Below are 27532 nucleotides of genomic sequence, written 5' to 3'. Positions count from 1 at the left end.
GAATCCTCGTTGGGGAAGCCGATATCGACTCCCTTAGTTGCGGCATTTACTATTGGTCTTCCTCCCATTATCTCGTCCATAATGCTGTAAAATGGAAAAGTAGACGGCGATTCGCCACTTTTCCTGTTCTGAGATTTAGCCATGTAGTACTCAGTCTTAAGACCTTTCCATCGATTTTTGATTTGGTCATTTGACCGGTTTATACCAGCTCCTTTCAGCTTTTCAAATATCTGCTTTGAAGAGCTTGTTATTGCGTGACTTATGACCGTCGAGTCGTTCAACTATGTTTTCGTCTTTTAAAATATTAAGCAATAACGTAGTTTCCGCTACAGACCAGTTTTGCTTAGCACACGCCATCTTACCTTCGACAACAACAATCAGCCGTGCGTCCTACGTCATTACGTGATTTGTACGTCACTGCACATTCCGATTGACGTGTTTACATGTGACTTTTTAAATCTGATTGTGCTTCTAGTCCAATTACAATCGGAGTATTAGTGTCCATGTAAATGCAGCTATTGTCGGTAACTCTGGGAGACGACTGATAAAACTCTGTGCAGTTGCTGACGTGAATGTATGTTTGACTCGGTAGCATGGCAAGGTGCATATATTATGACTAAGATACATTTTAAATGAGTTGAGATAATGATCTGAGATAGCTTAAGACTGCAGAAATGTGACTATATTTTCTATATTTAATCTGAATGCTAGTATTAAATGAAGAGTGTGACCATCACTATGAGTTGGTTCTATTACATTCTAACCCCTACTGAATCAAGAATGGACACAACTGCTGTTCCCAGAGGGTCTTCTGGATTAACAAAATGACTATGTAAGTGGCTATGTAAGTTACGTTAGTATAAAGCAATTCAAACACATTGAATTTATGACTAGGTTTTTGTGTGATGCCTAGATTATCATTATAATCTAATTAATAATTATAAATAATTGCGACACCTCCTCTTCTGCCACTTAGACGGGGCTGATGTATGTAACTGTATCCGGGAGGACTAGCTTCATTTAATGCTACAGACTTGTTTGGTTTAATAGTTTCATTAACAATAAGCGCTTTGGACGTAAGATATCTAATATTCAACAGTAATAGCTTCAGATCAAAGGTGCTGGCTGTGCATTCGGCTTGATTTAAGTTTTATGTTAATTAGGGTATTAAAACAAACTTTCTGAGTTTTTCTACATTTTTGTTTAGCTCGGGGAGCAGGTCAGTTTAGCCTGCCTTTCTGCTCCCTGGCCTTGGCTCTGGATTGTTACCGATTAACTAGGCCTGTTCTGGGACTATGTGCTATTCTACAAGAAATGAGAGCAGCACCTTCCTGAGTGGGATGGACACCGTCCTGCCCTAACTGGACAGCCTCGCCCTCAAAACTACTCCAATTATCTATAAAGCCCACATTGTTTTCGGAGCACCACCTGGACATCCAGCAGTTCAGCGACCATAACCCGTTGTAAGCTACATCGCCATGCTGCATTGGGATGGGGCCAGAGCATACTACAGCATCGGACATCACCTTCACTAATTTACACACCTCTACAATGTTACTTTTAGTAAACGAAAGCGTAGATTACCTGCTATGTCTGGTGCCCTGGTTCCCAGTATACACCTAACTAGTGCTGCTGGTGCCCCTAAAGGCCTAGCAAATTTTACGTGCCCTAAGATAGAGTATCCTATAAACAGAGCTCTTTCAGTGTCACTGAGGAGAGCAAACCTGTTAGACACGTGAAGTGGAGAGGAGTGGTGCTCCCGTGGGCGAGGCCTTAGCGTTAGTTTTGCCTTAGCGATTATGCCACTGAGTCGCCACCCATTCGCCCCCACTGTTAGGGCTCTAATGCCGGAGTTGGAGGATTGCTAACTCCGCCTAAGACATCCAGACTTTTTTCCCTGCAGAAACTACTCTGCTCTCCCTCTCATTGATCCTCTCCAGAGTCTGGATACGCACCTCTAATGCTGCAATCTTCTCCATCACAGAGCTGTCTAATTTACACTTAGCACAGATAAAGCTATTACTAATGACGGAGGAAGAGTGACTAAACATCCTGCACTCGACACACTGAACAAGCTGAATGTTTGAGATGTTTAACGTACATTTGTCAAAGATTAGTTGATATTATTTTAGATGGCGTGGATCTGGCGTGGATGGCCTCCGCTCGCTGTCTTGACAAAAAAACAAGCATTCTTTCGAAAAAAAAAGAAAATATAGCAGAAAGGAAAGTGAAAAATACAGCAGCTGAAATTGATAGCGCAAAATTTTTGATAAAAAAGAAACAGTATAGTTTAAACGAAGATGCTGGCAAGAAACTCCAGACAAACGATTCTAAAACAAGAAATATTTCACAGGAATATTAACAGAGGTGTGCTCTGTGTGTGTTATTACTGTGTAATAAACACGGTGACATCTTATTACTGTGTATTAAGCATTGTGACATTTGATTAGTGTGTAATACGCATACCGAAATGTTACTACTGTGTTATAAGCACGGAGCCATTTATTACTTTGTAATATGAATCCAAATGGGTTATTACTGTGTCATAAGCAAGAAGATGGGTTATTACTGTGTAATAAACATGGTGACGAGTTATTACTATGTATGAAACATGCAAATGGGTTATTACTGTGTAATAATCATGGCGACATGTTATTACTATGTAAGAAACATGCAAATGTTTTATTAATATGTAATAAAAATGCATACCAGGTATTACTGTGTACTAATCACGGTATCATGTTATTTCTATGTAAGAAACATGCAAATTTGTTATTACTGTGTAATAAGCATGGTGACATGTTATTAATATGTAATAAACATGCACATGTTTTATTAATATGTAATAAAAATGCATACCAGGTATTACTGTGTACTAATCACGGTATCATGTTATTTCTATGTAAGAAACATGCAAATTTGTTATTACTGTGTAATAAGCATGGTGACATGTTATTAATATGTAATAAACATGCACATGTGTTATTACTGTGTAATAAACATGCATAACTGTTATTACTGTGTAATAAGCACAGTAACATGTTATTACAATGTAATAAACATGCACATGTGTTATTACTGTGTAATAAACATGCATAACTGTTATTACTGTGTAATAAGCACAGTAACATGTTATTACAATGTAATAAACATGCATATTTGTTATTACTGTGTAATAAGCATGGTAACATGTTATTACTATGTAATAAACATGCACGTGTTATTACTGTGTAATAAACATGCATAACTGTTATTACTGTGTAATAAGCACAGTAACATGTTATTACAATGTAATAAACATGCACATGTGTTATTACTGTGTAATAAACATGCATAACTGTTATTACTGTGTAATAAGCACAGTAACATGTTATTACAATGTAATAAACATGCATATTTGTTATTACTGTGTAATAAGCATGGTAACATGTTATTACTATGTAATAAACATGCACATGTGTTATTACTGTGTAATAAACATGCATAACTGTTATTACTGTGTAATAAGCACAGTAACATGTTATTACAATGTAATAAACATGCATAACTGTTATTACTGTGTAATAAGCACAGTAACATGTTATTACTATGTAATATACATGCATATCTGTTATTACTGTGTAATAAGCATGTAGATGTGTTATTGTGTAATAAACAAGGTGACATGTTTTTACTGTGTAATAAACATTTGAATGTATTATTACTGTGCAATAAGGATGAAAATATGTTATTACTGTCTAATAATAATAACATAACATGTTATTACTTTGTTATAAGCAGAGTCACATTTTATTACTGTGTAATAAACTTTCAAATGTGTCATTACTGTGTAATAAGCATGGATACAAGTTATTACTATTTAATAAACATGCAGATGTTTTACTACTGTGTAATAAGCAATTTTACATGTTATTGCTGTGTAATAAGCATTCAGATGTGTTGTTGCTTTGTAATAAACATGGTGACATGTTACTACTGTGTAATAAGAATGGAGATGTGTTATTAGTGGTTATTAAGAATACAGAGATGTTATTACTGTGTGGTAAACATGAAGATGTGTTATTACTGTGTTTTTAGCATGCAGGTGTGTTATTGATGTGTAATAAATACAGCAACATGTTATTACTGTGTAACAAGAATGCAGGTGTTCTACTCCTGTATTGTAAACATGGCGGCAAGTTATTATTGTGATATAAGCATGCAGATGTGTTATTGCTGTGTTAATCACGGTGACATGCTATCACTATGTAATAAGCATGCAGACGTGTTATTACTGCATAATAAACAAATTGACATGGTATTATTGTGTTATTAGCATGCAGAAGTCTTATTACTGTGTTATAAGCATCCTGATGTGTTATTCAATTCAATTCAGTTTTATCTATGTAGCAATTTTGGCAAGGACAAACTCCATGAGACATGGACATCAACTTTGTCAGTCAAACAGAGATGACAGAAGTAATGGCCACTGAATGATTCTGTGAATCCAAGGATTGAATGCATCCCCAAGTTGTCTCCAGTTACCTGACATATTGTGTCATAAACTCTATCTGTGGAAAAGGGTAGTTCAATACCATAATAATCACATCTTGTGCATGAAATAACACTATCAAATGGATATTCATCAGTCTTGAATTAAATTTTGGAGGTAGATTCCGAAACACAAAAAACAGAGCACCAACTTTGTGTACCCTGCTTTTAGAGCCAAGAGGGTTTGCGGTTTCAAATTCTTCGGAATATACCTGAATTTGTAAAGCACTGGGATGTTTTGAGAATAATGGATGACTCTGGAAGTAACTTCCATCACAGAAGTCCTCAAAATGTGATTTTGGCTTTCCTGTAAAGTCTTTCAGCAGTGTACATACATCTACATTTCGACACATACATTTTAATTATTCCAAAATTGGGACATAAACGAATGTTTCTTTTACTGGGACCTGATCATAACATCCTGTTTGTTTGTTTCTCCTAGTGTCGTATCTCATGCCAAGAACAAGTTTGACATTTGTTAACAAAATAATTATTTCTTTTTGTTTCACTGTTAAACATAGAAAAGGGACTCTCAAAATGACCTAAACTATCTTCAACTGCTGATCTGACTGGGTTATCAAGAGGAATGACAGACTTCACATTTTGGCGAATTTGGTTATGAATTTCTGTGGTAAGGTCCTCAAGCTCCGAAACGACAGATGACACCAAGTTACTGACTACTCCACTGCTCTGTAATTTGGCCACTATTGAGGCACATATATCTGCCATCTCTCCTCTAGAGAGGGTTACATTTTCAATGAGAGCAACTTGGGGATCACTTTCTCCAACAAGCAAAGAACCTGACTGATTAACGCTGGGAGTTACCACTTCACCAGATGGCAAATCAAGAACTGGACTGGATTCAGAAACATGAGCACTGATCAAATGCTTTCAAAAACCAGAATATGTACAAAACTGCTGACTACAACCACTCTGTGCACATAACAACTTGAACTTCAATGAAGGATAGAAACTGTGTGTGAGTCTTAAATGAGAGATCAAAGAGTGGCTGTTTGTGTGCAAACTTTGACAGCGGAAACACTTCAACATTAAACTAGTTTAACAGTTTTGCACGTAATTCCTTGACGCGGGGAGACTCACTGGTAAGACCAATATCGATGTTGTAGATTGTGGTCTGCAGGAAGGTGAAGACATTGACAAGGGCTCCCTCATATGACAGGTTGAACACATAGTGAACTTTGAAGAGCTAACCAACAGCACTCAAAGAGCTGGTTCCTGCGCAAGGGATGAGGTGCTTGTCCACAACCACATAGAATTTGCCAATCTTGCTCTTGAGTCTTCCAGATGCTAGTAGGTATGGCTGGAGACTCTCCCTCCCACTGATAAGGCCTTCAATACAGGTGCAGGACTGAAAGCAGAAAACTTAGATTAAACAGAAGAAAATCTAATTACAATTACAAAACATGAACACATTAAACCTGGTACTGTTAAACTGCTCACATTTGCATGAAAAAAGTGCTTAAACACCTATATAAATGCACCTTAACCCAGTTGGTAACATGCTTTGTGTATTACAGTGCACATAAAAAAACCCCCAAACAAATTTATTTAAAAAAAAAAAAAACAAAACTCTCAGCCAATCCAGGATATGTGAGCAACTTACTGCACAAGCAAAGCGCACCAAGGTCAATATAATGCATGTGCAATCAATTGAGAGTCCAAAAGGTAAAATTTAGACAGGGTCAGATTATGGCAGTGTTTTTCAATCCTAGTCTTAGGGATCCTCCAGTACTTAGCAAAACTAATTATAATCTTCACCTCATTAGGCGAGAACACCATGAACTGAAATGTGTCTGTTAAGAGACAAATCAAATGTGCAGAGCAGTGGGTCCCAAGGACCAGGAATGAAAACCACCATATTATAGTATTCATAACAAAAATCACAACTTAAATGTGACTTTACATCAGTATTGTGGGTGTTACCTTATGGAAATTCACAAGTCTCTCAACAGCCTCTGTCGAGCTGATCTTGGTCTTCTTCTTCCCTGGGGGAGGAGGCAGGAGATGCAACAGGAGAAGAACAGATGACATGTCACTGTTCCAATCTTAGAATTTAGAATAAAAAAAGAAAACAAACATTTAGCATTTAAAATAGCAAGAAACCAGAGAAAATTTGAAAGACATGCTCTCAAATCAGGCCGACCATTTTCAGATCCTTGTCCCTCTGCTGCACTGATAAGACTCAGAATTTCTGCGGTGGAAGTAAGAGATTGGGCTTCATTGATTATCTTCTGCTTAAATGCAGTCTCCCACCTCTCAAGCAACTTGTTGGATGTTTCAGAATTGAACAGCAGAGCAAAGTCCTAATTTATCTAATGACAAAGCACATTACAAAATGAATAAGATGTTACTTAGGACTATATACCAATCTTTACCTCCAAAATGGATAGTGTGTGCATGTTTGATAGACTAATAAATTATATGCAAATGAGTCAACCATTGTCAACTAAATCCAATTACTATCCCTATGAAAGGTATGTGTGAGCGAGAGATAAATTTATGAATGGAATAAGACTAGGTGTCAAGTGTGGCCTTATATCAAGTAGCAAATGTCAAAAGAGATGTCTAAAACACAGACTTAAGTAATTTTTTGAAAAGGATCATAAATGTTATATTTACCAATCCTTTCACATTCAGAAATCTTGGAAATATATTGAGGACATCAGCTGATCTTTCAGGATTGTGTACCAGTTCTTGTCTATGCTTAAAAGTTTGCTTCATCTTCTGCATAACTTCAGCTTCATCAGCTGCGTGGACAAGGAAGGAAATTGCCTCCCTGCATGCATCTCCTTCAAGCTGCTGCCCTAATGTCTGTCATTCTTCGCCGACTTGGTCCTCCACTTTCAGACATCTCTAAACGAGCACGTTTTGGGTTCTTTCTCGACAAAGTTTTTAGGCGCCAGGAGATGTACCCTGTTCCCTTTTCTGGATCGTAGAAATGTTCCTGTCAAAAAGACAAAAAAATATATTTACTGTAGGTTAAATCTGAAGTCAGTAAGTTAAATTTTATAGATAAATATATCATGTCTAACGAGATTGTGTTGTACGAGTAAATCAAGACACTAGGAAAGAGAGAAACAATGCCCAAGGCATAAGTCTCCCGCTGTTTGCGTGTAGGGATCCTCCTACAGAGTAAGAAGATATGGTTTATGCTAAAGTTAAAAACCTTGTTTTCTACACAAGTTGATACACAGCTGTGTATTTCCTGAATCTGTGCACTGAAGTCTTATCCATGAATCTCTGTCATGTGACTGACAACAATATTAACAAGCTGACGTCTGGTGCTGTGCTTTAAAGTTTTAGTTGTCTGGTATTCTTCAAGCACATCTTCACCGCCAGATTGTTTTTCAAGGGCATCTTGGACAATCTAATGATACATGAACACAATACAGGTGGAAACAGTCTAGTAAAATGGTAAAATTATTATATGGACAAATTAACCATATCAAATAACATGCATACATACTCGTTTTGCCTTTTCAGCATCTATGCCAAAACTGTTACTGGCCCTTGCTGCTTGATTTTGGACTGCTCTCTCAATCTCTTCACACTCAGTAGAAGGGAGTGAAAGAGTATCAGTGCTTGTGCTGGGGGTTGAAGATCTTGCAGGTGAAAACTCTTGAAAGAGAAAAACAAAGCAAAACATTTTCATGTTCCCTGTAAAAGCATTAATTCAAAATTGAATAGTAAAACTACTATTGAACTACTACAAAACTTTGTGTACTAGTGCAGTGGTTCTCAAACTTGGGGACAAGATCCCTCCCGGGGTCTCTGAATAATTTCAAGGGATCACAAGATGGTTTGAAAAATGCAAGTATTTACTTGCATCCTGCGGCAACTGGCTCACTAGTTAGCAATGCAATACGCAACTGCAGATGAAAACCACAATGGCAGAAATGGATAAATTTGTAATTCGTAGGTCTAAAAATGTTAGTTACATTATAGTTAAAATGTTGAACAGGATGGTTTCTTTTGTTTATTGTTTGTGTATTCTGTGGTAGTGGGGGTTGCAAGTTCTTCAATGCTACTTTAGGGGTCGTTGGCTTAAAAGTTTGAGAACCACTGAAATTTGTCATTATCTCGATGAAACCCTGTGCTAGATTGTCAGTTGTCATTCTGCTAGATCTAGCAGAAGTTTTGACAGCATTAATCACCAGATCCTTTTGTTCACCGGTTTGTCACTAAATATTTCAGGAACTTCAAATCCCTGGTTTAAATCTTAACCCAAACAAATATTCAGGAAACAGCCAAATAAACATTTTTTTTCTTGAGCACTTACCTGCACATAATGTTGAAAAAAAAATCGGTTGTACATTTATACTACTACTTGTATTCCTTCCTTCCTTTTCTAACCTGTTTTATGTTAGACAATGTTTGCATTACTAGCACTAGTAATATTCCCTCATAATAAAGTGTCAGTTAAATGTAAATGTGTTTCCAACCCAAATGCATTCTTTTGTACCTATAGATACAATAGAGCCCTTGAAAGAATGTCTTAAGTGTTATTATATACTTACCGTCAGACAAACCAGCAAAAATATTTTCTTCTGAACATCTTACAGTTAGGCATAATTGTGGACTGCCTTCAATCAGTTCATGGAAGATGTCCTCCTCCACCGTGGTGTCTGTGTCTAAGACTTGAAGAGTTGCAGTTCTTGCAAGACAAACAATAACAAATATAATTGTATAAGTAATACAATTTATGATAACTAAAGTCTTACTATAGTGTTACTATCTATCTACTAGCAGATTTTTAATGTTTTTTAAATAGAAAACAGTTATTTTAAATAGTAAAAATATTTCAAAATTTTACTGTTTTTGCTTCACTTTGGATCAAATAAATGCAGGCATAATGAGCAGAAGAGACTTCTTTAAAAACATAAAACTTACTGTCCAAAAACTTTCGACTACAATTAGATTTCATTATGATTTACTTAAGAAGAGTCAAATATTAGTTTAATTCAATAGCATTTAACTATAAGCACCTTAATTTTTAACATTACTAAAATCAAAAGTTATATTTATTAACAGCTCTGACTTCTACAAGTCAGAATGTCATTGTTACGATAACCGGGACATAGTTTGAACGCACCTTTGTTCTTTCAAAGTTATTTTTCTTGCCTCTCCAAAACATATAATCCACATTTAATAAGTTAAGTAATACTAACAAATGAGACCTTATTATAAACATCAAGATAAATTCTATTAAGCAAAACCTCAATATTTCAGAAAGTTTGGAGAGAAAAGCTCTAACCTAGAAACAAGCCCTGTGAATTTATATCAGCTTATTGCTATGACTAGCTTTCATAAGCACATTATCTAAACGGTATCACAAGCTTCTTAACTTACCTTCATCGAGAAAATCTTAGAATGTGCAATCGTTATTCAACTTCACAAATTTCTTCACACCTTGATATCGTACCTTCACCAGCATGACTCAAGCTGTCGATCCAGAAAAAAATGAAAACAATAACATTGTTAATATTAAATAAAATCGAGCAAGCTGCTGCCATCAGAACCATTAGACATCCCACAAATATTAAAGCAGCAAAATAATTAGTATTTACTTTTACATAGATGATTGCAGATGAAATGCGCGTTGAGACCATGCCATGAGCTAGGATGAAGTTCAATATGCACCTGGCCAGAACACAGAAGTTAGGCAACCCAATTCTTGCTTGATAATCTGATCATTTATCTGTGCGGCCTTAGTTTGGAGGTGAGCGTAATATATGATAAACTTTGAGAAACTTTCTCAGACCATCCGACATGGCGCGATTGACCCCACCACTGATTTTCACTGCAAGTGTTGATGCCTTTCAAATCAACACCAGAATCAACATTTTTTAACTCTGAAAAATTAACACCATAAAAACAACACTAAACAACACTGGATATTTTGCTGTGTAGTATAATATATATGTATATATTGATAGCATTGATTTATAATATATATATATATATATATATATATTGATTTATATATATATATTATAATATATATATTGATTATTGATTTTATAATCAATACGAAATTTGATTGGGAGCCAGTGCAGTGTGCATAAGATTGGGGCGATGCGGTCATATCTTCTGGTTCTAATAAGGACTCTCGCTGCTGCATTCTGGACTAACTTGAGCTTGTTTATGCATCTACTGGAACATCCAGACAGTCAGGCGTTACAATAATCCAACCTAGAGGTAACAAAAGCATGCACTAACTTTTTTGCATTGTGTAGAGACATTATATTTCTTATCTTAGCAATATTTCTGAGATGAAAGAATGCTATCCTAGTAATATTATCTACATGAGCTTCAATGACAGACTGGAGTCAATAATCACAGCAAGGTCTTTTAGTGCTGCACATGATGAAAGAGAAAGGCCATCCAGAGATAGTATGCAATGAGAAAGCTTACTTCTAGCTGGATGTGTTCCTAGTATAGGTATTTCTGTCTTGTCAGAATTCAGTAAGAGAAAGTTAATAAGCATCCAGTGTCTAATGTCCTTTACACATTCCTCAACTTTATTAAGCTGGTGTCTGTCATCTGGCTTTGCTGAAACATATAACTGTGTGTCATCAGCATAACAGTGGAAGCTAATACCATGTTTACAAATCATTTTACCCAGAGGTAGCATATATGAAGATATGAAGCAGTTGGCCTAAAACAGTTCCTTGCGGAACACCAAACTTTATCTTAGAATACATAGAGAAGTCACCATTTACATCTACAAACTGATAACGATCAGTCAAATAAGACCTGAGCCAGGAGAGTGCCGTTCCCTTAATGCCTACAACATTTTCTAGTCTATCAAGGAGAATGGCATGATCAGTGGCAACAAAAGCTGCACTAAGGTAAAGCAACACAAGCAAGGAGACACAACCCTCATCGGAGGGCAGTAGTAGGTCATTTACTGCTTTAACCAGTTCTGTCTCTGTACTTTGATGAGGCCTAAATCCTGACTGATACATTTCATGAAAATTATTCCTATGTAGGTAGGAGCATAGCTGCTGTGCGTCAACCTTTTCCAGGATCTTGGAGATAAAAGGAAGATTTGATATTGGCCTATAGTTGGACAGTTGGCAGGGGTTGAGGTCTGTTTTTTAATGAGGGGTTTGATAACTGCTAATTTAAAAGATTTCGGTACATACAGTCTGGTCCGGAAGTATTTAGACAATGACAGAGTTTTTGTCATTTTGCCTTTATACATCACCACAATGGATTTGAATTAAAACAATCAAAATGTTATTTTAAGAGGTACCCGAAAAATATGGCATTTACCATTTAGGAATTGCAGCCATTTTCAACAAAGTACCTCCATTTTCAGGGGCTCAAAGGTATTTGGACAAAGTGACATAATTGTAAATATGACCATAATTTTAATTCTTGGATGAAAATCCTTTGCAGTCAATGACTGCCTGAAGTCTGGAGCCCATGGACATCACCAAATTCTGAGTTTCCTCCCTGGAGATGCTTTCACTGCAGCCACCTTCAGTTGCTGCTTGTTCGTGGGTCTTTCTGCCTTCAGTCTTGTCCTCATTATGTGAAAAGCATGCTCTATTGGGTTGAGATCAGGCGAGTGACTTGGCCATTGAAGAATATTCCATTTCTTTGCCTTCAAAAAGGCTTGAGGTGCTTTTGCAGTGTTTAGGGTCATTATCCACCTGCACTGTGAAGCCGCGTCCTATCAGTTTTGTAGCATTTGGCTGAATGTGAGCAGAGAGTAAAGCCCTATGCACCTCAGAATTCATCTTGCTACGTCTTTCAGCAGTCACATCATCAATAAACACCAGTCAGCCCGTTCCAATGGCAGCCATACATGGCCATGTCATAACAATGATTCCACCATGTTTGACACATGATGTGGTATACTTTGGATCCGGAGCTGTCCCTTTCTTTCGCCATACTTTTCTCTTCCCATCATTCTGGCACAAGTTAATCTTGGTTTCATCACTCCAAAGAATCTTATTTCAGAACATGGGAGGCTTTTTTAGATGTTTTCTGGCAAAGTCTAATCTGGGTTTCCTGTTCTTGAGTTTGACAATGATACGCCTACCTTCTCCAGAGTATTCTTGACTTCTGTTGATGTTGTGAAGGGGTTTTTCTTCACCAAGGAATGGATACTGCGATCATCCACTTTAGTTGTCTTCCCTGGTCTTCCAGGCCTTTCAATGTTGTTGAGCTCACCACTGCTTTCTTTCTTTTTTTTTAAAGAATGTACCCAACTGCTGATTTGGCCACACCTAAGGTTTCTTTCTTATAGGTTTATGTTGTTTTTTTCAGTAATGATGGCCTCCTTCACTTGCATTGAGATCTCCTTGGATTTCATATTGGACATCTCCTTGGACATCTGGTCTGGTTTGGGTCAGCCAGCAAATCAGATATAAGAAGACTGCAACGTACTGTTAGGACAGCAGAAAGGATCATTGGTGTGCACCTGCCCAACCTTCAGGACTTGTACAACTCCAGAGTGAAGAAGCGGGCAGCTAACATCATCACAGACCCCTCTCACCCTGGCCACAACCTGTTTGCACTCCTCCCTTCAGGCAGACGTTACAGATCTCTGTGCACTAGAACATCTAGGCATAAAAACAGTTTTTTCCCCCATGCCATCTCCAGCTTAAATAGCTAACACAGGAATCATTACCTGTGTTTTTTTATTCTATAATTCATTTCTGTAATTCATCCTCCATCTCTAATTACTACCTCTTTCTCAAGTATTATATAAATACATATGCATATCTCTTTATTTATACAGCTGTATATAGAGTAAATAATGCACAAATCTGTACATAAATCTTCTGTTCCAGATTCCTACACATTATTATTTTTTTATTTTTTATTTTTATTTATTTTTTTGTTGTTAAGTCTTACTATTTAAATGTTTTTTGTGCTCATGTAAGATATGTATGTATGTACCAAGAGCACCTTAAAGAAAACCACAACAAATTCCTTGTCTGTCTGTGCGCATACTTGGCGAATAAAGCTAATTCTGATTCTGATTCTGATTCTGATATTGGTAGCTCCAGTCAAACAGCTGCCAAATGCCAACTCAATACCTTCATACTCCAGACCTTTTATCTGCTTCATTTGTCTTGAAGTAACGAGGGAATGGACTGCACCTGGTCAATTAACTTCTTGCCAGTCAATTGTCCAAATACCTTTGAGACCATGAAAATGGAAGTACTTTGTTTAAAGTGGCTGTAATTCCTAAATGGTAAATGCCATATTTTTCGGCTCTTAAAATAAAGCTAAAAGTCTACACTTTCGCTCACATCTTGATTGTTTTAATTCAAATCCACTGCAGTGGTGTATAAAGGTAAAAACTCCGTCATCGTTTAAATACTTCCGGACCTGACTGTAGCTAGTGCTAAGGGAAGAATTGATTATCTTTAAAAGAGGTTTGATTGTTTCTGGAATTACCTGTTTGAAGATTCTGATGATGAACTTAGTGAAATTAGTTCGGTCTCTTGAAAGGGAGTACAACATTCTAATCGTTGATCTGATATGATTATATTATTATCTACAGGGTTAGTTATAAAACTGTCTGGTTTTAAATTAATAGTCTGAATTTTTTACCATTGAAAATTTCATGAAGTCATTACTGCTATATAATGTGTCTATTGTGGTCTTCTTTCTAGTCGATTTTGCTACAGTATTGATTAAGAATCTAGGATTGTTTTTGTTATCTTCAATTAAGGTGGAGAGATACATTGATCTAGCAGCGCAAAGAGATTTTCTATAGCTCAAAAGACTCTCCTTCCATGCTATTTGAAATACTACCAATTTAGTTTGACGCCATTTACCTTCTAATTTTCGCGTATTCTGTTTTAAGGTGCGCGTGTGATCGTTATACCAGGGTGCTAGCTGTTTCTCTCTAATTGTTTTTCTTTTAAGTGGAGCTACCTTATCTTGCGTGTAGCAGAACGTTGATTCTAAGCATTCAGTTGCCTGGTCAAGTTCTGGGGATCAGACGGTGATCCAATCATTGTCTGTAACTCTGGGAGACTACTGATAAAACTCTGTTCAGTTGCTGACGTGAATGTATGTTTGACTCGGTAGCATGGCAAGGTGCATATATTATGATTAAGATACATTTTAAATGAGTTGAGATAATGATCTGAGATAGTTTAAGACTGCAGAAATGTGACTATATTTTCTATATTTAATCTGAATGCTAGTATTAAATGAAGAGTGTGACCACCACTATGAGTTGGTTCTGATTAACCCCTACTGAATCAAGAATGGACACAACTGCTGTTCTCAGAGGGTCTTCTGGATTAACAAAATGAATATTAAAGTCTCCATCCAAATTATCATTTGTTTAAAGAAATCAGGTTAGAGACGAAATCTGCAAATTGACAAAGAAATTGAGAATATGGCTCTGGGGGTCTGTACATTAGCAGAATTGTCTGAATATATTTTGTGGCTATGTAAGTTATGTTGGTATAAAGCACTACAAACACATTGAATTTATGACTAGGTTTTTGCGTGATGCCTAGATTATCATTATAAATAATTGCGACACCTTCACTTCTGCCAGTTAGACAGGGCTGATGTATGTAACTGTATCTGGGAGGACTAGCTTCATTTAATGCTACAGATTCGTTTGGTTTAATAGTTTTGTTAACAATAAGTGCTTTGGACATAAGACATCTAATATTCAACAGTAATAGCTTCAGATCAAAGGTGCTGGCTGTGCATTCGGCTTGATTTAAGTTTTATGTTAATTAAGGTATTAAAACAAACTTTCTGAGTATTTCTACATTTTTGGCTTGGCTCTGGATTGTTACCGATTAACTAGGCCTGTTCTGGGACTATGTGCTATTCTACAAGAAATGAGAGCAGCACCTTCCTGAGTGGGATGGACACCGTCCTGCCCTAACAGGACAGCCTTGCCCTCAAAACTACTCCAATTATCTATAAAGCCCACATTGTTTTGGGAGCACCACCTGGACATCCAGCAGTTCAGCGACCATAACCTGTTGTAAGCTACATCGCCACGCTGCATTGGGATGGGGCCAGAGCATACTACAGCATCGGACATCGCCTTCGCTAATTTACAGACCTCTACAATGTTACTTTTAGTAAACGAAAGCGTATATCATTAGCTCCTATGTGAATGACTATCTTTGAAAACCTGTGCTTGCCGAAGATGCTCAGATTACCTGCTATGTCTGGTGCCCTGCTTCCCAGTATACACCCAACTAGTGCTGCTGGTGCCCCTAAAGGCCTAGCAAATTTTACGTGCCCTAAGATAGAGTATCCTATAAACAGAGCTCTTTCAGGTCTCAGTGGGTGTGTCACTGAGGAGAGCAAACCTGTTAGATACGTGAAGCAGAGAGGAGTGGTGCTCCTGTGGGCGAGCCTTAGTGTTAGTTTTGTTAACAATAAGCAATTTGGACATAAGAGATCTAATATTCAACAGTAATAGCTTCAGATCAAAGGTGCTGGCTGTGCATTCGGCTTGATTTAAGTTTTATGTTAATTAGGATATTAAAACAAACTTTCTGAGAATTTCTACATTTTTGTTTATCTCGGGGAGCGAGTCAGTTTATCCTGCTTGTCTGCTCCCTCGCCTTGGCTCTGGATTGTTACCGATTAACTAGGTCTGTTCTGGGACTATGTGCTATTCTACAAGAAATGAGAGCAGCACCTTCCTGAGTGGGATGGACACCATCCTGCCCTAACATATAGCCTGTTGTAAGCTACGCTGCATAGGGATGGGGCCAGAGCATACTACAGCATCGGACATCACCTTCGCTAATCTACACACCTCTACAATGTTACTTTCATTAGATCTTATGTGAATGACTATCTTTGAAAACCTGTGCTTGCCTAAGACGCCTAACTAGTGCTGCTGGTGCCCCTAAAGGCCTAGCGAATTTTACATGCCCTAAGATAGAGTATCCTATAAACAGAGCTCTTTCAGGTTCCTCAGCAGGTGCGTCACTGAGGAGAGCAAACCTGTTGAGGCGTAGAGGAGTGGTGCTCCCGTGGGCAAGCCTTAGTGTTAGTTTTGCCTTTGCGATTATGCCACTGAGTTGCCACCCATTCGCCCCACTGTTAGGGCTCTAATGCCGGAGTTGGAGGATTGCTAAGTCCGCCTAAGGCATCCAGACTTTCCCCTACAGAAACTACTCTGCTCTCACTGATCCTCTCCAGAGTCTGGATACGCACCTCTAATGCTGCAATCTTCTCCGTCAGAGAGCTGTCTAATATACACTTAGCATGTTATAAAGCTATTACTAATGACGGAGGAAGAGTGACTAAACATCCTGCACTCGACACACTGAACAAGCTGAATGTTTGAGATGTTTAACGTACATTTGTCAAAAATTAGTTGATATTATTTTAGATGGCGTGGATCTGGCGTGGATGGCCTCCGCTCGCTGTCTTGACAACAAAACAAAAGCGTTCCCTCGAAAAAAAAGAAAATATGGCAGAAAGGAAAGTGAAAAATACAGCAGCTGAAATTGATAGTGCAAAATTATTGATAAAAAAGAAACAGTATAGTTTAAACGAAGATGCTGGCAATAAACTCCAGACAAATGATTCTAAAAAAGGAAATACTTCACCGGAATATTGACAGAGGTATGCTAAACAAGGTGACATGTTATTACTGTGTAATAAGCATTGTGACATTTGATTAGTGTGTAATAAGCATGCTGATGTGTTGTTACTGTGTTATAAGCACGGTGCCATTTATTACTTTGTAATATGAATGCAAATGTGTTATTTCTGTGTAATAAGCAAGAAGATGGGTTATTCCTGTGTAATAAACACGGTGACGTGTTATTACTATGTAATAAACATGCAAATGTATTATTACTGTGTAATAAGCATGCATGCCTGTTATTACTGTGTAAGAAGCACAGTAACATAATATTACTAAGTAATAAACATGCAGATATGTTATTACTGTGTAATAAGCACACTGACATGTTATTACTATGTATTAAACATCCAAATTTGTTATTACTGTGTAATAAGCATGGTGACATGTTATTACTATGTAATAAATATACAGATGTGTTGTTACTGTGTAATAAGCATGTAGATGTGTTATTACTGTGTAATAAACAAGGTAATTTGTTATTACTATGTTATAAACACGATGACGCGTTATTACTGTGTATTAAACATTCGAATGTGTCATTAGTTTGCAATAAGGATGAATTTAAATGTGTTATGTGTTATTACTGTGTAAGAAGCACAGTAACATAATATTACTATGTAATAAACATGCAGATTTGTTATTACTGTGTAATAAGTACACTGACATGTTATTACTATGTATTAAACATCCAAATTTGTTATTACTGTGTAATAAGCATGGTGACATGTTATTACTATGTTATAAATATACAGATGTGTTGTTACTGTGTAATAAGCATGTAGATGTGTTATTACTGTGTACTAAACAAGGTAATTTGTTATTACTATGTTATAAGCACTATGACACGTTATTACTGTGTATTAAACATTCGAATGTGACATTAGTTTGCAATAAGGATGAATTTAAATGTGTTATGCGTTATTACTGTGTAATAAATAACATAACGTGTTATTACTGTGTTATAAGCAGCGTCACATGTTATTACTGTTTAATAAACATTTAAATGTGTTATTACTGGGTAATAAACATTTAATTGTGTTATTACTGTGTTATAAGCAGCATCACGTGTTATTACTGTGTAATAAAAATTAAAATGTGTCAATACTGTGTACTAAGCATGTATAACTGTTATTTCTGCGTAATAAGCACGGTAACATGTTACTGCTAATTTAGATAAATAAAAAAGATTTGTTATTACTGTGTAATAAACAGATAGATGTGTTATTACTATGTAATAAGAAACGTGTCATGTTATTACTGTGTAATAAACATTTGAATGTGTTATTACTTTGCAATAAGAATGAAAATTTGATATTACTGTGTAATAAATAACGTAACGTGTTATTACTGTGTTATAAGCAGCGTCACGTTTTATTACTGTGTAATAAACATTCAACTGTGTCATTACTATGTAATAAGCAGGGATACATGTTATTACTATTTAATAAACAGGCAGATGTGTTCTTACTGTCTAATAAGCAATTTGACATGCTATTTCTGCGTAATAAGCATTCAGATGTGTTATTGCTGTGTAATAAACATGGTGACATGTTATTACCGTGTAATAAGAATGGAGATTATTGTTATTAGTGTTTATTAAGCACACTGACATGTTATTACTGTGTAGTAAACAGGTAGATGTGTTATTACTGCATTCCAAACACAGCCACCTGTTATTACTGTGTGGTAAACATGCAGATGTGTAGGTGTGTTATTAATATGTCATAAATACAGCAACATGTTATTACTGTGTAAGGAGAATGCAGGTGTTCTACTCCTGTATTGAAAACATGGCAGGAAGTTATTATTGTGATATAAGCATGCAGATGTGTTATTGCTGTGTTAATCATGGTGACATGCTATCACTATGTAATAAGCATGCAGATGTGTTAATACTGCATAATAAACAAATCAACATGGTATTATTGTGTTATTAGCATGCAGAAGTCTTATTACTGTGTTATAAGCATCCAGATGTGTTACTCAATTCAATTCAGTTTTATCTATGTAGCGATTTTGGCAAGGAAAAACTGCATGAGACAATATGAAGAAGAAACCTTGAGAGGAACCACACTCAAAAGGGAACACATCCTCATCTGGGTGCTAATGGATAGTGCTATCATAAATAAATCCCTTCTATAACTATTTACTATATGGACAAATTGTGCAATTGTGCAACTAGTAAATTCATCACAGTTTTCACATGAAGCCTGGTTTGTTAAACCTATCCACGGTCCAATGATGGAGTCCTGAGTACAAAGCTGCTAGTGGGAACCGCAGCCCTAAGGCCACCACAGCAATCGCAGTCCCAAGCCATCACAGTACAACTCCCCATATGAGGTCCCCAAGCCATCTCCATGGCCCACAAGTGACATCATTCCAAGCAGTCCCAATGATCTTCAGGCCCTCCATGAGGGGCCATTCCCAGCAGCAGCAGAGCAATCTCAACTGATGAGAACTCCAACCAGAATTAGGGCATCAGGATGGATCAGGCAGGTCCAGAGAGCAAAAGGGGTCAGGATCACTGGTATCTCAGAAGTAGCATGTGTAGATTGACAAAGAAGAGAGAGAGAGCAAGAGAGAGAGAGAGAGGGAGGGAGAGATTGTTAGGTAAGCTTTTTCCTGTGATGTTTAAGGACAATGTATTTTGTGTGCAGGGATTCTGGCAAGACTAGCTGTCACAATGTAACTAAAAGGGAGAGCCAGAAGGTAACACAGACATAAAGGCACCATGGGACATAAAGCAGCCAGCCACTCCACCGTCAACAAACCTGAGTGAACAGAACTGAGAGTGGGGGAGCGACAGCATCCAAACATCCCATTTGACCACGACAATCTATGACCATGAACCCACCAGACCTGCTCCTTTAACTAAGAAAAACTATTCACAAATATGTGACTAAACAAATATGTTTTCATCCTAGACTTAAACACTAACACTGTGTCTGAGCCCTGAAAACTAACCGGAAGGCTGTTCCATAACTGTGGGGCTTTGTAAGCGAAAGCTCAACCCCCTGCTTCAGCCTTCACAATTCGAGGTACCAAAAAAAAGCCTGCAACTTTTGATCCAAAGAGGCATGGCGGATATCGTGGCAAATACTTCTGCAAATCAGAATAAGAAAAATGAATTACAAAGACAAGGGGTTCTGGATGCCAAAAACTCATAGACTTTATTGAATCAAACAACAAAGCCCAGATGGTCTGCAAAGCATCTGATTTACATAGTCATGGCCCATGCTTTTATACAATTCTAAAGCAATGATCTCATCGGATGGAGTTTTCTCTTCTTTCTCTTAATCACACACCTGCTTCTCGCCCCAATTATTTCACTTTCCCCTTATCTCAGTTTTAACTGTCCTGAAAGTTCAGTAAGTTTATGTTTTCAAAACAACATTAGCCTTCACCTTTAAAAACACCATCCACGAAGTCACACCAGTCCATTCTCACAGAAACATCCCTGCAGGATCACAGGCCCAAAGTCACCCTTCCAAATGCACTAGAAATGGTACAGTGTAGTATATAAATAAAGCTCTGAAAGTTAATACATGAGGTGTTATAACGTCACATTTCAATACTGTTGCATAGATACTGATTGATATAATACTGATTAACAAATGATATTGATATAGACATGAGGAAATTCCTCCATACGGATCGTAAAAGACCAAAATTCGCTCAGGTAGTGACGCGAGACCATTCAGTGCTTTAGATTATAGATTTTATAATCAATATGAAATTTGATTGGGAGCCTGTGCGGTATGCATAAGATTGGGGCGATGCGGTCATATCTGCTGGTTCTAATAAGGACTCTCGCTGCTGCGTTCTGGACTAACTGGAGCTTGTTTATGCATCTACTGGAACATCCAGACAGTCAGGCGTTACAATAATCCAACCTAGTGGTAACAAAAGCATGCACTAATTTTTTTGCATTGTGTAGAGACATTATATTTCTTATCTTAGCAATATTTCTGAGATGAAAGAATGCTATCCTAGTAATATTATCTACATGAGCTTCGATGAAAGACTGGGGTCAATAATCACAGCAAGGTCTTTTAGTGCTGCACATGATGAAAGAGAAAGGCCATCCAGAGATAGTATGCAATGAGAAAGCTTACTTCTAGCTAGATGCGTTCCTAGTATAGGTATTTCTGTCTTGTCAGAATTCAGTAAGAGAAAGTTAATAAGCATCCAGTGTCTAATGTCCTTTACACATTCCTCAACTTTATAAAGCTGGTGTTTGTCATTTGGCTTTGCTGAAACATATAACTGTGTGTCATCAGCATAACAGTGGAAGCTAATACCATGTTTACAAATCATTTTACCCAGAGGTAGCATATATGAAGATATGAAGCAGTGGGCCTAAAACAGAGCCTTGCGGAACACCAAACTTTACCTTAGAATACGTAGAGAAGTCACCATTTACATCTACAAACTGATAACGATCAGTCAAATAAGACCTGAGCCAGGAGAGTGCCGTTCCCTTAACGCCTACAACATTTTCTAGTCTATCAAGGAGAATGGCTTGATCAATGGTAACAAAAGCTGCACTAAGGTAAAGCAACACAAGCAAGGAAACACAACCCTCATCGAAGGGCAGTAGTAGGTCATTTACCGCTTTAACCAGCTTTGTCTCTTTGCTATGATGCGGCCTAAATCCTGACTGATACATTTCATGAAAGTTATTCCTATGTAGGTAGGAGCATAGCTGCTGTGCTTCAACCTTTTCCAGGATCTTGGAGATAAACGGAAGATTTGATATTGGCCTATAGTTGGACAGTTGGCAGGGGTTGAGGTCTGTTTTTTAATGAGGGGTTTGATAACTGCTAATTTAAAAGATTTCGGTACATACAGTCTGGTCCGGAAGTATTTGGACAATGACAGAGTTTTTGCCATTTTGCCTTTATACACCACCACAATGGATTTGAAACAAACCAATCAAGATGTGAGCGAAAGTGTAGACTATCAGCTTTATTTTAAGAGGTTCCACAAAAAAAAGGGCATTTACCCTTTAGGAATTGCAGCCATTTTCAACAAAGAACCTCCATTTTCAGGGGCTCAAAGGTATTTGGACAAAGTTACATAATTGAAAATATGACCATAATTTTAATACTTGGATGAAAATCCTTAGCAGTCAACGACTGCCTGAAGTCTGGAGCCCATGGACATCACCAAATTCTGAGTTTCCTCCCTGGAGATGCTTTCACCGCAGCCACCTTCAGTTGCTGCTTGTTCGTGGGTCTTTCTGCCTTCAGTCTTGTCCTCAGTATGTGAAAAGCATGCTCTATTGGGTTGAGATCAGGCGAGTGACTTGGCCATTGAAGAATATTCCATTTCTTTGCCTTCACAAAGGCTTGAGTTGATTTTGCAGTATGTTTAGGGACATTATCCACCTGCACTGTGAAGTGGCGTCTTATCAGTTTTGTAGCATTTGGCTGAATGTGAGCAGAGAGTATAGCCCTATACACCTCAGAATTCATCTTGCTACTTCTGTTAGCAGTCACATCATCAATAAACACCAGTCAGCCCATTCCAATGGCAGCCATACATGCCCATGCCATAACAGTGCCTCCACCATGTTTGACACATGATGTGGTATACTTTGGAGCTGTTCCTTTCTGTCACCATACTTTTCTCTTCCCATCATTCTGGCACAAGTTAATCTTGGTTCCATCAGTCCAAAGAATCTTATTCCAGAACATGGGAGGCTTTTTTTTAGATGTTTTCTGACAAAATCTAATCTAGCTTTCCTGTTCTTGAATGTCACCAGTGGTTTGCACCTTGTGAAGGTGTCTCTTGATTATAGATTTTGACAATGATACACCTACCTTCTCCAGAGTATTCTTGACTTCTGTTAATGTTCTGAAGGGGTTTTTCTTCACCACGGAAAGGATACTGCGATCATTCACTTTAGTTGTCTTTCCTGGTCTTCCAGGCCTTTCGATGTTGTTGAGCTCACCACTGCTTTCTTTCTTTTTAAGAATGTACACAACTGTTGATTTGGCCACACCAAAGGATTTTGCTATCTCTCTTATAGGTTTATGTTGTTTTTTCAGTAATGATGGCCTCCTTCACTTGCATTGAGATCTCCTTGGACTTCATATTGGTAGCTCCAGTCAAACAGCTGCCAAATGCCAACTCAATACCTGATATCAACTCCAGACCTTTTATCTGCTTCATTTGTCTTGAAGTAACGAAGGAATGGACTGCCCCTGGTCAATTAACTTCTTGCCAGTCAATTGTCCAAATACATTTGAGCCCTTGAAAATGGAAGTACTTTGTTTAAAATGGCTGTAATTCCTAAATGGTAAATGCCATAATTTTGTGGAACGTCTTAAAATAAAGCTGATAGTCTACACTTTGATCGCAGCTTGATTGTTTTGTTTCAAATCCACTGCAGTGGTGTATAAAGGCAAAATCACAAAAACTCCGTCATCGTCCAAATACTTCTGTAGCTGTGTAGCTAGTAACTGTAGCTAGTGCTAAGGGAAGAATTGATTATCTTTAGAAGAGGTTTGATTGTTTCTGGAATTACCTGTTTGAAGATTTTGATGATGAACTTAGTGAAATTAGTTCGGTCTCTTGAAAGGGAATACAACATTCTAATCGTCGATCTGATATCATTATTATCTACAGGATTAGTTATAAAACTGTCTGGTTTTAAATTAATAGTCTGAATTTTTTACTATTGAAAAAATTCATGAAGTCATCACTGCTATATAATGTGTCTATTGTGGTCTTATTCCTAGTAGATTTTTCTATAGTATTGATTAAGAATCTAGGATTGTTTTTGTTATCTTCAATTAAGGTGGAGAGATACATTGATCTAGAAGCGCTCAGAGATTTTTTTATAGCTAAAAAAGGCTCTCCTTCCAAGCTATTTGAAACACTACCAATTTAGTTTGATGCCATTTACCTTCTAATTTTTGCATGGTCTGTTTTAAGGTGCGTGTGTGATCGTTATACCAGGGTGCTAGCTGTTTCTCTCTAATTGTTTTTCTTTTAAGTGGAGCTACCTTATCTTGCGTGTAGCAGAACGTTGATTCTAAGCATTCAGTTGCCTCGTCAAGTTCTTGGGGATCAGACCATGATCCAATAATTGTCGGTAACTCTGGGAGACTACTGACAAAACTCTGTGCAGTTGCTGACGTGAATGTATGTTTGACTCGGTAGCATGGCAAGGTGCATATATTATGATTAAGATACATTTTAAATGAGATGAGATAATGATCTGAGATAGCTTAAGACTGCGGAAATGTGACTATATTTTCTATATTTAATCTGAGTGCTAGCATTAAATGAAGAGTGTGACCACCACTATGAGTTGGTTCTATTACATTCTGATTAACCCCTACTGAATCAAGAACAACTGCTGTTCTCAGAGGGTCTTCTGGATTATCAAAATGAATATTAAAGTCTCCAACAATTAATGCTTTGTTTAAAGAAACAACCAGGTTAGAGACAAAATCCGCAAATTGACAAGGAATTCAGAGTATGGCCCTGGGGGTCTGTAAATTAGCGGAATTGTCTTGATATTTTTTGTGGCTACGTATGTTATGTTGGTATAAAGCCCTTCAAATGCATTGAATTTATGAATAGGTTTTTGTGTGATGCCTAGATTATCATTATAAATAACTGTGACACCTCTTCTGCCAGTTAGACGGGGCTGATGTATGTAACTGTATCCGGGAGGGCTAGATTCATTTAATGCTACGGCTTCGTTTGGTTTAATAGTTTCATTAACAATAGGCGCTTTGGACATAAGAGATCTATTATTCAACAGTAATAGCTTCAGATCAAAGGTGCTGGCTGTGCATTCGGTTTGATTTAAGTTTTATGTTAATTAGGGTATTAAAACAAACTTTCGGAGTATTTCTACATTTTTGTTTAGCTCAGGGAGCGGATCAGTTTAGCCTGCTTGTCTTCTCCCTGGCCTTGGCTCTGGATTGTTACCGATTAACTAGGCCTGTTCTGGGACTATGTGCTATTCTACAAAAAATGAGAGCAGCACCTTCCTGAGTGGGATGGACACCGTCCTGCCCTAACTGGACAGCCTTGCCCTCAAAACTACTCCAATTATCTATAAAGCCCACATTGTTTTGGGAGCACCACCTGGACATCAAGCAGTTCGGCAACCATAACCTGTTGTAAGCTACATTGCCACGCCGCATAGGGATGGGGCCAGAGCATACTACAGCATCGGACATCGCCTTCGCTAATTTACACACCTCTACAATGTTACTTTTAATGAACGAAAGCATCTATCATTAGCTCCTATGTGAATAACTATCTTTGAAAACCTGTGCTTGCCTAAGATGCTCAGATTACCTGCTATGTCTGGCTCCCAGTATACACCTAACTAGTGCTGCTGGTGCCTTTAAAGGCCTAGCAAATTTTACGTGCCCTAAGCTAGAGTATCCTATAAACAGAGCTCTTTCAGGTTCCTCAGCGGGTGTGTCACTGAGGGGAGCAAACCTGTTAGACACGTGAAGCGGAGAGGAGTGGTGCTCCCGCGGGCGAGCCGTAGTGTTAGTTTTGCCTTTGCGATTATGCCATCGAGTTGCCACCCATTCACCCCGCCGTTAGGGCTCTAATGCCGGAGTTGGAGGATTGCTAACTCTACCTAAGGCATCCAGACTTTCCTCTACAGAAACTACTCTGCTCTCCCTCTCACTGATCCTCTCCAGAGTCTGGATACGCACCTCTAATGCTGCAATCTTCTCCATCAGAAAGCTGACTAATATACACTTAGTACACATAAAGCTATTACTAATGACGGAGGAAGAGTGACTAAACATCCTGCACTCGACACACTGAACAAGCTGAATGTTTGATATGCTTAAAGTACATTTGTCAAAGATTAGTTGATATTATTTTAGATGGCATGGATCTGGTGTGGATGGCCTCCGCTTGTTGTCTTAACAAAAAAACAAAAGCGTTCCCTTGAAAAAAATTTAAAATGTGGCAGAAAAGAAAGTGAAAAATACAGCAGCTGAAATTGATAGCGCAAAATTATTGGTAAAAAAGAAACAGTATAGTTTAAACAAAGATGCAGGCAAGAAACTCCAGACAAATGATTCTAAAACAGGAAATACTTCACTGGAATATTGACAGAGGTGTGCTCTGTGTGTGTTATTACTGTGTACTAAACACGGTAACATGTTATTTCTGTGTAATAAGCATTGTGACATTTGATTAGTGTGTAATAAGCATGCTGATGTGTTACTACTGTGTTATAAGCATGGTGCCATTCATTGCTTTGTAATATGAATGCAAATGGGTTATTACTGTGTAATAAGCAAGAAGATGGGTTATTATTGTGTAATAAGAATTAAAATGTGTTATTACTGTTTAAGAAGCACGGTGACATGTTATTACTATGTAATAAACATGCAAATGTGTTATTACTGTGTAATAAGCACAGTACATGTTATTACTATGTAATAAACATGCATGTGTTATTACTGCGTAATAAGCATGCAGATGTGTTATTACGGTGTAATAAACATTGTGACTTGTTATTACGGCGTAATAAACATTTTAATGTGTTATTACTGTGTAATAAGGATGAAAATGTCTTATTACTGTTTAATAAAGTATTTAACGTGTTATTACTGTGTTTTAAGCATGGATATATTTTAATAAGCATTCAGATGTGTTATTACTGTCTAATAAGCAATTTGACATGTTTTTGCTGTGTAATAAGCATGCAGATGTGTTATTGCTGTGTAATAAACACAGTGACATGTAATTACTGTGTAATAAGAATGCAGATGTGTTATTAGTGTTTACTAAGCACGCTGACATGTTATTATTGTGTAATAAGCATGCAGAAGTCTTATTACTGTGTTATAAGCATCCAGATGTGTTATTCAATTCAATTCAAAACTCCCTGAGACGATATGAAGAAGAAACCTTGAGAGGAACCACACTCAAAAGGGAACACATCCTCATCTGGGTGCTAATGGATAGTGCTATCATAAATAAATCCCTTCTATAACTATTTACTACATGGACAAATTGTGCAATTGTGCAACTAGTAAATTCATCACAGTTTTTACATGAAGCCTGGTTTGTTAATCGTATCCACTGTCCAATGATGGAGTCCTGAGTACAAAGCTGCTAGTGGGAACCGTAGCCCTAAGGCCACCACAGCAATCACAGTCCCAAGCCATCACAGTACAACTCCCCATATGAGATCCCCAAGCCATCTCCATGGCCCACAAGTGGCACCATTCCCAGCAATCCCAATGATCTTCAAGCCCTCCATGAGGGGCCATTCCCAGCAGCAGCAAGCGATCTCAACTGATGAGAACTCCAACCAGAATTAGGGCTTCAGGATGGATCAGGAAGGTCCAGAGAGCAGAA

At 37.6% G+C, this 27532-nt stretch overlaps 1 pseudogene; it reads right to left on the bottom strand.

The window, feature by feature from the left end:
• Window positions 1–5426: 5426 nt before the first annotated feature.
• LOC117598269 (uncharacterized) lies at window positions 5427–25890 on the bottom strand (annotated as a pseudogene).
• Window positions 25891–27532: the final 1642 nt, after the last annotated feature.

This window comes from Pangasianodon hypophthalmus, chromosome 10 (genome assembly GCF_027358585.1).
Source record: "Pangasianodon hypophthalmus isolate fPanHyp1 chromosome 10, fPanHyp1.pri, whole genome shotgun sequence".
Lineage (NCBI taxonomy): Eukaryota > Metazoa > Chordata > Actinopteri > Siluriformes > Pangasiidae > Pangasianodon > Pangasianodon hypophthalmus.
Note: the sequence above shows the minus strand (reverse complement) of the source record. Positions and strands in the feature narration are given on the sequence as shown.